Here is a 14,672-nt window from a genome sequence, read left to right as displayed (position 1 = left end):
TTCTAGAAGGTCATTTTCAGTTCTAAAATGCATCAAATGTCTTCCTCAAAACCTCATAAAATAATAACTAAACTATCTCAGTTGCTACATACCACTTGAGGTGAAATTTTTTTTTTTTAATTTTTTAATTTTTGTGATTTGGAGAAATATTATGGGCTGTTTTTTTGGTTTGCTAAAGCAGAAAGATTATGGAATGAGAGGCAGACAGAGTGCTGAGTGTTGAGTGAGTGCGAGGAGACAAGGGCAGCAGAGGAAAAGTGGGAGGCGGAATTCATAAACCAGATAAGAGGACCACAGGCCAAACCTCTAATCTCTTTTATCTGTTTCTTGTGTCACCCACCTACATAAGTCAGCCTGCCAGTGTCTCTCCTGTCTCAGAGTAACAAATTGCCTCTCTGTCTCTTTGAACCTTTTAACTGTTTTGAAGTTGGTATATGACAGAACAGTTTTTATTCAAGCAGATGGAATCAGATCTAGAGTCTGTGCTGTATGGTAAGTGCATAGTTATGTTAAAGCCACATTGTTAAGGTTGTGAAAAATCTCGGTCATGGCTCCAACTGAAATATCTCTTAGACGGATTGCCATGAAATTTTGCACAGACATTAACAACCCCATGAAAGGGTGAATTCTGCTGACTTTCCCTCCAGCACCACCAGCTTGACATTTGTAGTTTTAAGTGAAATGTCTCAACAACCATTGGATGGGTTGTCAAGAAATTAACATTATTACCACACTCAGGATGAATTTAAAGACATTTGGTGATCCTCCTGACTTTTTATCTGTTTTAATTTATCCCACACTTTGGTTTATGACCAAGTACCTGCAAAACTGATTACATTTGTGGCGACCAGCACCTGTAAGTACAAGTGCATCTCAATAAATTAGAATATCATAAAAAGTTCATTTATGTCAGTAATTCGATTCGATTCGATCTCGATTCGAAAAAGTGGAAATAACACATAATATAGATCCATTACACACAGAATGAAACATTTCATGTCTTAATTTAATTAATTTCTTCTAATTATAATGATTATGGCTTACATTTAATGAAGACCTAAAATTCAGTGTCTCAAAAAATGTTTAATATTAGACCAATTTTAAAAAGTATGTTTAATATGGAAATGTTGGCCTCTGAAAAGTATGTCCATATATGCACTCAATACTTGGTTGGGGCTATTTGACTTGAACTACTGAAAATGGACTTTTCCATGATATTCTAATGTATAGATGCACCTTTATGCAGACCCACTCACCACAACCAACCACCAGCTCACTGTACAGGCCTTTTTATGAGCTGGCATTAGGTAGGAAAAATCACAGGTGTTACTCATAACAAATAAACCTGCTGTTGTGCATGCTGGAAAACCGTCTTTATTTCCTGGGTCACTTGCATGGAACAGAGCCATCAGTTACACCTGTCAACAAATCTGCTGTTAAAAAGACATGTGAAGTTCTAGAGCCTCTAACTTCCTCCTTCTATGTCAGACAGACAGATCAGTTCTAAAGCTGTCCACTGCATCACTGCATGTATAGCTTGTACGGTAAAAGCACCAATATGCCTAAGATAGATAGATAGATAGATTACTTAATTCATCCCCGAAGGGAAATTCGGTTGTCACAGCAGTCCGGTACTCAAGTACAATAAAATACAATTGAATAAAATACTGAGGTAGCATAAATAAAAACAACAATAGAAAAAAAACACAGAACAGAACAAGGACACTCAAAAAAGAAGATCAGTTGGTAGGTTGGCAAGATGAAGGTAATTATACTGATGATATGATGGCAACAATGCTATAGTGTCTAAGTGCAGCTTCATTGAGCCACAGAACAGCTGTAGACTCTCCTGTCTAGTCCTTGTATTTTTAAAAACAGTGCCAGTGCAGTGTTGGCTGAGATTGTGCATTAGGCTGCCGGCAGAGGTTCATAAAAGTCGGATAACTCATCATTGATCCTCCAAATGGAGATCCTGTTTTTACATGCCCCTTTTTTTAACTAAAGAGTTAAATGTCAGGCTTGCCTAAAGACCAGGGCTCCTAGCAGCGATTCTTAGCTTAAAGGCACATCAGCAGGGGAAGCACTGTTAATGTAAGTGGGAAGTTGACCTCTGAAGAAAGGGTGGTCCTTTTAACAATCAGCTCTCCCTGCTTCCCCAAAGTTAGTTTATGGTTACATATACAGACAAATGCAACAAAATATCCTTGTCTTCCTTGAGCCAAAACTTCCACACAAGTCAATACATACATGGGTTGACTCACAAACAATACAGCACATGCAATAAATCACCCTACACATAGTTTCCATACACATAATAGATCTGCATCATTCAGTCACATATGCTACCCCTGCTGCACACAGACTGCTGCTGTCAGCTTTAAGCATTGCCATGTTATCAGTGGCTCTGGCTGAGCTTGGCTTGGTGAAAGTCCAAACAGCCCACAGGTCCAGATGAGGACCAGATGCAGCCCAGCAGTGTTCCAGGCAGCAGCGGAGCAAGTGCACAGGGGCTGCTGTTGTGATTTCAAAACTTCCTCCGGTTCTTTGCACACAGTCCAAGTAAGCGTGTCCTGTATGCACGCACAAACACGCTCTGCATTCCTATAAGAAAATTGTTCTGAATTGTGGAGGTCTTGTCCATCTCTACTTCGTCTTTGCTCAACTTTCTTGCTGGATCAATGTGGGGAAAAAAAGGGGCCAGTGTTCATATTTCAACAGCGGTAAAAGCTATCATCGGAGCTACGGAAAATTCTTCATATTGTGGGATCATTTAACACTAATATTAGAGAGAATAACCTCTATATCCCTGGTGCTTCATACACACTTGATCCTCTTAGTTTAAATAATCTGTAAGCACACACACACACACACACACACACACACACACACACACACACACACACAGCATAAATCAGTCTAGGGTTGATACACCCATCTACTGATGGAGTCACCTGCTGTGTTGCCAGTCTGGTGCCACAGCCCCTTTACAATTTCATGCCTCCTGCACAGGGTCTAGTTAACAGCACTGCTGGGACTGGCCTGTGCTGTTGCAAAGTGGAATGGTAAATAACAGAGAGAGAGGTTTCATAATGTAAGTAACTTGGAGCTAGCAGAGTGGAGAAACACTATTTAAAATTTACATTACACTGAGGTCTAGTACAGGGGTAATAAATTGTCATAGTGGGATAGAAGGCATAATCATTACAAAATCTATAAATCAACAGACAAATGGAGTAAGATTAGTAGAAAAGTTAGCAGCTCTTTGGCCAACATGATGAATTGTGACCTTTAGAAACTTACTCATTTTAATTTTATGTTCCCGCTAAGAGTCAGTCTGTGGGTTGGAGCAGACATATCTTACAGAATCACGGGGAAATGATGTGTTAACAACAGCCATAAAGTAATGCTATATTTTATGCACAACAGATGAATTGTGGTGGAATAAGCAACTTCTTTTATGATGGAATATTAAGATTACATAGAGGAGAGGTACTTTTTTTGTAATTCATTTCAATGTTGTTTTTTAGGAGAAGCTTGGCAGCCGAGTGGTTACAGTGCATGCCACATTACTCTTACTTCCTTGGTTAGATTTTAGCCTTGAGACCTTTGTTGCATGTCTTATTCTTCTCTCTCCTGTTTCCGGACTCTGTCTCTGCACTATCAAATAAAGGAAGAAATGCTAAACAAATAAACCTAATGTTTTTTTCGGCATGTTGTGTGGATCTAGTTGAGACATTTTGGTCTAGACCAATATCTCTTTCTTTCTCACAGATATTTGTGGTGCCCTGAGGATGATCCCCTGATGTTACAATAGAACAATTAACAGTTTTGTCTGAAGTCTGGCTTCCCAGTTGAAAGACAAACTGTTGCATTGTATTATTTGCAAACCATAGATACTTTGAAATGTTTTTGACATCCGTTGGGTCAGTTAAAGACGCACCAGGCTTTCAACCAACTCCAATGTAAACCTATTGGTAGCAAAAATCTACATCACGCTGTACATCGCAAACATAACTACATCCAGTTGAAACGTAGACAAGTTATTATTTTAACCCAAACCCAAATGTTTTTCTTTACCATAACCAAGTCGTTTTGGTGCCAGTTCACAACATTAACTACGTGTTTAAAACATGAATTGTGGAGTGTTGTTGGGAGTTGGGAGTGAGAACAGGTTGCAGCAGTTCAGAAATGTCTCAGAAAACATCTGCTGTATCTGACAGGGAACTGATCACTTCCTCATTGGCTCGCTCTATTGAATAATTGCTTACTTTATACAGTTTAATAACCAGCCCAACTATTATAGTCTTATTATAAACACATTTGCACCAAAGCACATATGTTTGTACTATAAGTCATTATAACACAGGATGTTTTCCCAGGCCAATGAGCTAGCTAGCAAAGCAAATAGTTTTTTGAAGGGAATTTATCAGATTTTTCTGAAGCAACAACCCAACCAGGGTTCAGGGCAAAACAGTATAATTGACCTGGTTTTCAAACCTGAATTTTTTTATGTAGCCATTCTCTTTGCAGATACTTTCCAGTGGCCCTCCTGATGATGCCAGATGTGGTTGTAAGCACTTTTATGATGCAACTGCAAATTCTCCATGGTGAAGAACACATCACTACCTGAATGTTTTGTTTATTCAGCACATTTGAAAGCAGCCTCCCAGAAGCGCATTATGTGTCACTGTAAAGCACCTGCGTGTGCAGGTGTGTGTCTGTACTGTATCTTTGTGTGTGGCAGTAGTGTTGCTTCTGTCCCTTTGAGCCTCAAAATAAGCAGCAGAACTAGATACTATATACAGTGTATAATATTTTCCCATCATAATGAGGTTGAAAAGGGAACACTAAAACAAAGAGAAACCTACTTTACAAGGCAAATTAAAGATTTCTAAGGTGCAAACGAATTGAAAACAAGGGCTGGGTAGCTGGGTAAGGGATCAATACTTTTCAGGTATCAACCTAAATAACCAAGTAGTCTCCAGTCAAAAGATACCTACATCCAATTGTTTTTGTACCCAGATCAGGCGGCATCCACCGGGTCTGAGCATGGAGGCAAACCAGGAAGTGCCTTAAGCCTGCTTTCTACCGAAAATTCCAGCAGGGGGCGCTAAGTTTGGCTGCAAAAAAATTCTGTCCATTCTTTTCAGTGAAAAATTAGAAAACTTCTCACTTGATATATTACCTCAAAAAAATTTTTTTAGGATAACACTATAGTCTCAATCGCTAGTAAAAAAATTCTTCTTCAAGACAATTGGATGTTAACAGTTCAAATAAGGGCCACATTTAGAAGAAAATAAATTATAAAGAATTGTATGATTTGGGGCATGACTACCTTTGATTGACAGGTGGCTAACAAGGCGAGCCGTTATGACCCAGATCTAGAAAAAAAAGGACTATTTGTTAGTTTACAATGCAGCCAATCACCTCAAGTGTCCTTTAATTTGATGAGCCAATGACCGGCCCACTACAAATCGCACAGTTTGTGGTGTTGTAAAATTGAGATTGCAGTTCAACGTACAAGATAGCACCAAAACTTTCAAATTTTTGGCTATACTACATGTCTGTGTGTGGTAGAAATAAATGCATAAAATGTGGAAGGATTATTTCAGGGAAAGCAGGGTTACTTACTTTTTAAGGGTACTTGTATTATTGCTGTTATCAAAACTTTTTAAATGATACTCAACTGAACAGCCTTGTTAGAAAAAGTATTACAAATGTATGTTACAGTTCAAATTAAACAAGATTTGTTTATTCAAAATTGCTGTAGGAGAACTAATTTTGACATGAAACTCTTTACACACTAGACAGAAAAAGTAAACAGCAACATGGGGGCTTATTTTCTTCTTTAAGTTTGGTGATGACATCAACTCTGAGCTCTAGAATAATGAACGTGGCAGTTTGATGGAGTATTTCATCTCCAAAGTGGCAATTAACGCTCTGCGTTGCCATCTGCTCTTGTCTAGCAACACTTGACTCTGTCTCTTGAGTTTAAGAATATCCCAGAATTTTCTCACAGCATGTCTGAGGACTTTGACCATAGTAAGAAGTCAGTGGGAGGAGACAACCTGACCTTCACTATAAAAAACAACAGCACACACGGCCACACACACATATGCACTTACACATACCACAAACACTGATAGATAGTCACGAATCAGCCCCCTAAGGTTTTGTGGCATGCACTGTAATTTCTTAGCAGGATGCAGTTTATTTGTGGCTCTGCTGCAGCCGAATAAAATGGAATAAATTCCACAAGTAACAGAAAAAAGGCATGGTCTGACTTTTCTGTGAGTGGTAAACATCTTTCACTCCACTAGAAGTGTTTGTCTCCATTTGGACGCAGGTATTAGTATTCTCTGTCTGTCTGTGACCATCAGGAAAATGAATTCTGAGCCAGGCCGTCTCTGGATCAGGGACAACGCCTTGTTGCTTTAAAAATGCGTCTGTCAGTGAAATCGTAAAATACAGCTACTGGACGTGTCTTCGGTGATGAAGGTCGTACTCAGGGCAGCCAAGGAGACACTGGATTTCCCAATAAATCATTTTCAATTGTTTCCTGGGACACGAACATTTGATATAAACTGATACTTGTGATGATGAACCTTTTCACGATAAAACAAAGGGGTTCTGTGTTTTGGCGACTGCTATGGCATGGATAATTCAGCATGCAGTGATAGCAGCATGTGCACATCAGTAAAATATTTTCCTTGTGTAAATGAAGCACCATATGGAGGCAACATCATGAATAAAATTGTAAATAAGTATACCTAAAGGTTTGATGTGATCCCGCAGACCTTCTTGTCAATACAGGACTCGTCTCACAGCATCAGGAGGTTGCTACTTTTCAGTGCTTGCACAGAGTGTTTGTTCCCCATATGGGAAAGTACTGAAGCAACAGCTCACAGAAAGCCTGAACTACTGCTTGACACTGCTTTGTTTGAATTGAGCTGCTTTGGAGGAAAGGATATTGAATCTGGCTCATCCTTTGGGAAATTAAAGTTTGCTCTGGAAGATTTTTTGGGGGGGTAAAAATACAACAGTTACCTCAATCATACATTTTGGGCTGCAAAAAAAGAAGGGCATTCAATTCCCGTAACTGGGACTTTACAGACTGTTGCCCAAACTGTCAAAAAATGTTTGTGTCGGGTAGGGACAGTGGTAGGAAATCTTCTGGGACCACAGGAAGTGGCCAGTCACAACAGCCGCATGGGAGCAGTCTGTCGAGGGAAAAGTGCACTCAACAAATTTGGATCTACTGTCTTTCCCATCCTGTGGTCGCATGAACGTGCTAAGTGCATTTTACAGACATCATGTACAACATTTAAAAAATTTGTAACTTTTGCAGCCTTCAAAAGCAACTCATGAGCTTGTGGTTACGACCTTGGAAGTCGTGTACACAATATGCTTGGTGTTCAAGTGATAAAGTCATGAGAAACGCTGCTGGGCAACTGAACATTAACATTACTGTTGGCGTTTAGAAGCTGCCGAGGCTAACAATTTAGCATGCTAGCAAGTAAGTAGCATAATGTAGGATAAGGCATAATGAAAGAGGAACAAGATGAGTCTAATATATCAACATTTTCCTCAGACATATACCAAGTAAAAGAACTAAACAACTACACTAAAATTACAATATATTAAGTTACCATACACACAGAAATTAACTTCAATGGCCTCCGCTATTTCTGAAAACATCTCACACCTCATGGGCAGTCCGGAGGTTAGGAATCGGGCTTGTAACTGGAGAGTCACCGGTTCGAATCCCAGTACTGACAGGTCAAGGACTGAAGTGCCCTTGAGCAAGGCACCTAACCCTCCTGCACAGCTTCCCGGGCGCGGTAATGTGTTGCCCACTGCTCCTCACATGGTGTGTTCACTTGTGTGTAAAAAAGAATGGGTTAAATGCAGAGGTTGAATTTCCCCATTGTGGGATTAATAAAGTAATCTTATTTTATGAGCTTTCAGAAAAATTTCACCTCTGAGGTGATAAATACCAAAACAGGGGGTCATTTTTATATGGACTCTTCTCCGAAACACAGTAAACAGGACCCAATTTGGAAGCAATCAGGGCTGATTAATTAAGTTAGATTAATTGATTGGCTGACGTTTCTATGTTTCCGTCTGTAATTTTGAAGTTTAATAGTGCCTTAAATATGCACTCGATGCCTATACATGGTATTGTGCTAAAAGAGGCTCAATTTAAAGCAGAAAGTTTAATCCATATCTGTATATCTATCTCCATATTTTTCTTTGTTGAGTTTTTGGTTTTCAGAAAGACTAAAAAAGTAGTAAGTATTTTGCTCTTAGGATGCTCTTGCCCTTTGACAGATTGTGACATGCGATTGCTAAGTAAGGATTGGACAATAGTTGTTGGGGGAGGGGTTTGCCAAACAGTCACCAAGGACTATATATAAAAAGTCACAATTTTTTCAAAGCTCACAGCAGTAATGTGCATTGTGTGTTCACATTAAAGATTATCAGTGATCAGAGTGATGCAAATAATCTCTTGCTTGACGCTTAATGATTCACTGATGAATAGCAGACATTTATTCGTGTCCTTTAACATGTGGCAGACAGCACCCATTACCATCTGTCTGTCTTCAGTCTGCAGTTTTTGCATTTTCAGCAGCTGCTGTTCTCCACATTGCCCCTGGTGCTTGCCAGTAAAGCCTGTGCCAACTTTCCTTGGATAATGCAAAGGTCAGTGGTGCATTAAGCAGAAAAGTCACTGTGGAGGGTCAAAACAGTGCTACCATTTAGCCTCATCAAGTCTGACAAAAATCTTTTGACACTTAGAATTGTTATATCTATCTATGGCCTAGTCCCTGGGCCTGTCACTTCTCAAAAAAGCACCATTTTAAAAATAATCTCGCTGTCAGTTCAAGTGCTGTCAAGATTATACCAAACAAAGAGATGCTTGCTAATCAAGCAAAGAAACACATGTTGCTATTTCTAAAAGGCTACCCTGTTGGATGATGCATTGATCACTCCAGTCCTCTGTTCCTCAATTTAGCAGGAAAATTATGTGAAGACATTTATATGAAAACATGTTTCAAGCCATGTTAGCAAGGTAAGGACCAGCGCTATTTTGGCCATGTCCCCAATTACACAAGATAACTGACACTTTGATGTTATAAGCCATAAAATTCTGATCTACATGCGACGAAGCACCAAAATGCATATTTCTATCCATCTATTTATCTGAATGGCAACACATTAATTATTTATCTTTCTGCTCCTGGGAAATAAACTTCATCAGATGTTTCTCTCCTCCAGTACACCACCACAAAGTTGGCAGTGACATATGATAGACATGTGGGAAGTTGGCAGGATGTGCCAACTTCATAGCATATGCAAGTCAGCATGTTTGACAGCTGATTGAATCCACCCGTCTATGACATAAAGTCTGTCTGTGTTTTTAATCAGCAACCATTCCTCTGAGGCATATTCAGATCAAAGCCAACAGATTTGACAAATACCCTGTTTTCATTTGTTTATGTGCACAGTGCTCTGCAAACAGCAAAAAAAAAAGAAAGTAACACAGGAAACATGAACTTCTAATTGCCAGTCAGTGCTGTCAATCCTTTAAATATCCCCCAAGCAGCCTTCCCCCTTAAAGTCTGCACAGTAGGGCCTCCGTGACCCACATGTGTTAAAGACAAATATAACCCTCTGCTACCAAAGCTGCTACCTCGAGAGCGGTCTGTTTCTGTTAGACTCCTGCTGAAAAGTCACAGAGGTGAGAGGAGGGCATGTTTCTTGCTGTGCTGTTGGTGTGCTAATCGTTGGATAGGATGTGAAAGAGGAAGGGCTTCAGAGCGGTCACAGATGGAAGTACTCACACACGGAAAAAAACAAAACCCTGATCCATTTCTCCATCCAATACACACACAGCTCAGGTCTGTCATGATTTAATGTTGAAGGGGGATAAAGTGAGGTCGCGATCTCAGAAGCTTTTCTTTATTACGTGGTAGTCCACTGTCAGTCTCTTCCCACACAGCCGACTGTGAGTCACGGGGAGAAAGGTGGATGGATCAAAGCAGGAAGAGAGGATGGGAGGTGAGGGTGGGTGATATAATGTATCACAAACATAGAAGGATAAGTTCTTGGAGATAAATTTTCCGTTTTGTTTCAACGGCAAATAAACTCCCTGGCTTTCCTGCATGAATCAACGTGATGAGTCAGTGTCTATTTTGTCTACACACCGATTTAGACGCCATATGTGGCCCCCTTTCATAGTCTACAATGCAGCCCTTTTGGTATGATACACTCGTTACCCCATCACCAGCATCTCCACCCCTCCCTCTCCATTTTCCTCCACGCCATGTGTCACAGTATGTCTGGGAAACTGAGCAGTGGAGAAACGAGTGTGAAGACTTCGCATTGACTCATTCTACATGTGTTGGACATGGCGCTATAGCTGAGTGAATGATACTGTTGATGTGGCTATCTTTGGTAATGATGATACTGTAGGATATTTTCAGGACAAAATAAGAGACAAGATGCTGCGGTCACGAAGTGAGAGGGCGAAGTGAAAATCACACCTGTGATCATAGTCATTTTCCCCTGAGAGATGTTCTTGTTGCTGTTGCAGTTTGGGGAAAGCTGACTCCACATTTTAACCTTCATAAATGTCACCTTACTGCAGATTCTGTGGGTGAACTTACAGATTTTAAAGGAAAAGTTTGACATCAGAAGCAAGTTGGCCATTTGTGGAGGATAAGTGCCATCCAATGACTGTTTCCTAAGTGTCAAAAGAACTGCTGAACTAACAAAAACAATAAGATTGAATAATATCTTGAATAAGATTCAAGATATTATATGAAATAAAGGTAGGCTACTGTAATGCGTCTCATTTTGCTGTAGTAGATTCATTATTTATGATTAACCAACATGTTCGTTTGTTACCAATCAGTTAGCTTAACAATAGTTATCTTATCTTTGTCTAGATGATTATGTAAGTAAGTTGGCAATTGTCAAAGTTATTTTGTCCACCTGTTTGTAAATTAGACATGAGCCTCCAAAGATGTCATATCCCAGATGGGCGCCAACATCAGTGACCAAACTAGGTGGAAAGGTATCAGGGTCCTTGAATATCTCCTAATTTGTAAAGACCATCATCATTAACTTACTTCATATTTGTAGTACATCGCTCATTTTTCCTCAGACAAGAGCTTCTCTTTATATGGGAGACAGATGATTAGACCAGTGACAGATACTCACAGCTAAACATACTTTTAGCAGTGCCAAGCAGGAAAGGAATAAATAAAAAGGAAACACATTTAATGCAAAATAAATAAATCATGTCTTGGTCACTGTCCACCATTGTCTGATTTGAACTAGTCCTCACAACCGCATTGCATTCTGGGATATTTATGTAGACGTAGTATTCAGTGTTTGCATACTGTACAACCCTGATTCCTAAAAAGTTATGATGCTATGTAAATCAAATTCAGAATTAAAAGTGAATATCTACAAAAACAAAAGTTTATCAATTCAAACAGTAAATATTATGTCTGTGTACAGTTTTAACTAAATATATGTCGCGAAGGATTAGCATATTAACAACTTACTATTGGTAAACTAAATAAAACTAATAAAACTTTCCCATACTGTCTAAGTGTATGTAATAGCATGTTAGTGTGGAATTTCTGATGCAGCAAATGTCTTAATTAGTGAGCATTAGTTTTGTTACTCTCTGACAGAGGACAGCTGGATGTTTCCCATTTCCAGTCTTTATGCTAAGCTAAGCTAAGCTGCCAGCGGCTGGCTGTAGCCTTATATTTAACAGGCAGACATGAGACTGGTATCATTTTTCTCATCTGTCTGCCAGAAAGTAAAATTAGTATTTCTCAAAATGTCACACTTTGCTTTTACCTATGAATTTTTACTGCAGTTTTGCTGCAGTTTCAGTCTTGCTCGTCTCCATCGCTCCCCCCTCTCTCTCCCAATAAACAGATATCACAGAGTTAGACCTGGGAACAGTCGAGTGCAGCAGCTGACACGGGGAACCTGATCCCTGGTCTTTCCAGCAGCACAGCTTGTGTGCTGCAGACATTCCTGGCACATGGGGGTCATCATATCTTCCTCCTACCTCAGCAATCCCTTGTTTTCTTTCACATCTTCCTTTTTCATGAATGTGCCAGGTAGGGGACACAAGTTGCAAAGATGTCTCTTCTGCCCTCCATGATATTTTATCAACACTGCCCATCATTGGCATTTTCTTCTCATCTTTACATCCTCATTATCGGAAATCTTATCTCTTTGTCATTTTCTGCAGCCCTTGTGCATTGTGGGTACACAGTCAGGGACATCCTTGTACATGTGGCATAACTAGCACATTAATCTAGACATAATTGAGTTTCCTTCTTGGGTTGGCCAGCCGACAGACAGACAGACAGACAGACAGACAGGGGGTCAGTGTTTTGGATGGCATATGCAACGGTCTCGCCATCTGTATGTCTGCACCAGAATTAGCAAGCCCCTGCAAAGTGCTGGCCTAACAGAGCGACAGCACAATGAGTGCACTGAATATTATTTAAATGATTACCTAAAAGGTAAAGAACAGAAAATGAATGCTTCCCAGCTGTCCAACAAGTATTGCTATTGTGACTTATAGTAAATTAGTGTTTCAGTTACAGTATGCACCTACAGGCAAATAGTAGAGTGGTTATGCTTTAGATAAAGACTGCAGCTTTAACTAATTTTCACTATATGTCTTACAGATCCCCAGCAGGCCACCCTGGTGTGAGTCATCACTTAAACTTCGGAGTCACTTAAACGGAGTTGAGATGCACTTATTTCCTCCAGTGCATCTCAACTCCAATCTCAATATGATGCTTACTGCTGGTGGCACAGCTGGAGTCACTAGTTTAACACAGTGGAAATACATCACATTAATGAACCTTCAATGATCAAATGCTTGAGAGAATTAGAGATTCTGCAAGTTGGTTTGAAAAAAAGGCCAATTTAGTTACCAAAAGCATTGATGTCTTACCATTGTTCAGTAAATTGAAGACACATGCTGACCACCTCTGTTTGTGGTCGGGGATCAGATGTGCAAGCAAATTAAATGCATGCAAAAATACTAAACAGATCCCTCAAAAGGCCACCAACTGTCATCACACCCACCATAAACTGCTATGCTACAGACTGGGTTGTTACTTCTGTAATTTTATATAAAGTTCAGTTTCAGGGATACCTGCTTAAAATATATATTACATAACATAAACTGTCACTTAACCCCTCTAAGATTGAAGCAGTCAGTAAGGCCAGACGCCTAAAGCATCTTCACATTCCTATTAGGTGTCAAAAAAACATGAATATATAACATTACTTTAGAGGCGTAAACATACTATAAAACTCAAAGAGCAGACTCACCTGTCAAATCAGCAGCCTGGTTGAATCCCTCAGCTCTGACGTGTGGTGATGCACACCTTTAGTATCCAATCCAGTGACAGGTAATCAATCAACATCAACAGAGATCCTGAGCTGAGACGAGCAGAAGTTGTACTCCAGCTCAGCTGCTGCTGCTGCTGCTGCTGCTGCTGCTCCCCTGCTGAACAAACCAAAGTGTGTGCAGAGTGGATTGAGTTAGCCGAGGCTCAGACGAGCTGTTATAAACTTTTCCCCTGACTGCTCACACCATCTGCATGCTGAGAAAGTCTCCGCTGTGAACAGGATGGCTGTCGCGGTCAGCACAGTCACACATGGGGCAGCATTACAGCGGGAGTCCGCCCAGACACATGCACACCCACATGCACACACAAACACACAGTCTAACACTGCAGCCTATGCAGTCCTCCAGTCATCCTGGCTGGTGAGACGCTCACACTCAGTCTGAGGAGAGTGTGTGTGTGTGTATGTTGGTTACAGAGAGGAGGAGGGAGGAGAGAGGGAGGGGAAAGTGTGTGTGTGTGTGTGTGTGTGTGTGTGTGTGTGTGTGTGTGTGTGAGCATGTTTTAGGAAGTCTTGAGCTCTGACTGAGCAGTGCTCCAGCAGTGCAGCTGACTTTCTCTTGTATTTCAGATTGCACACAAGCAACCGGCAGTTTTAAAACATTCACACTGTGCCCCACTCTTCTTCAAACATTAACAGCCAAGAAACTCCCAAACTCAGCTCATAATGTGGAATATAAATCCAGAGTTTCTCATGTATCATCTGTGAGTAATTCCGCACACAAACACAGAAAGCTGCCGCAGCTTTAAGGAGTCTTCAAGATGTCATATACAAATGAGTGCGTGCATGCAACTCCACAAACATTTATTTAGTGACACTATCCTCACTTTGGTGCAAGCCCAGCTGTATACACACCAGTGGAAAGTGCATCTTGTTTACCTGGGAGTGGTCTAAAATGTGTTCCTATTCTGTAGTCCCACAGTGGTTCCTTCTGAGTAGGAGCATTTTTCATTTTCTGTGTAATGTAGAAAACTAAATCTGTTGGAATTGTATGATAAATGGAGATAATATAGGTAAAGCCTTTATGCTATAGTTAAAAATGTGAGGCTTTCTCAGTTTCAGCAAATTACTGTGTCTGCTGTTACCAACTGAGGAACTCAGACATGTAGTACATTCCTGAGCTCAATCATGCAATCATTAAGCTCCTTATCGACTCCTCTCAACCTGCTTAATCACCAGACATGATTATTGATTTATGGCAAGAGAGCAGC

General features: G+C 40.3%; 1 protein-coding gene across 1 annotated transcript in view; it reads right to left on the bottom strand.

Annotated features, from left to right (window-relative positions):
- arhgap24 (Rho GTPase activating protein 24) overlaps window positions 1-13,809 on the bottom strand; it is an 85,233-nt gene extending 71,424 nt beyond the window's left edge. Inside the window, exon 1 of the mRNA XM_059358213.1 lies at window positions 13,384-13,809. The gene's annotated coding sequence lies outside the window, so the exon portion shown is untranslated. The remainder of the gene's footprint in view (window positions 1-13,383) is intronic.
- Between the last annotated feature and the right edge of the window lie 863 nt (window positions 13,810-14,672).

The sequence above is a fragment of the Centropristis striata genome, chromosome 19, assembly GCF_030273125.1.
Source record: "Centropristis striata isolate RG_2023a ecotype Rhode Island chromosome 19, C.striata_1.0, whole genome shotgun sequence".
In the NCBI taxonomy this organism is placed as follows: domain Eukaryota; kingdom Metazoa; phylum Chordata; class Actinopteri; order Perciformes; family Serranidae; genus Centropristis; species Centropristis striata.
This window is presented reverse-complemented; position numbering and strand designations above follow the sequence as displayed.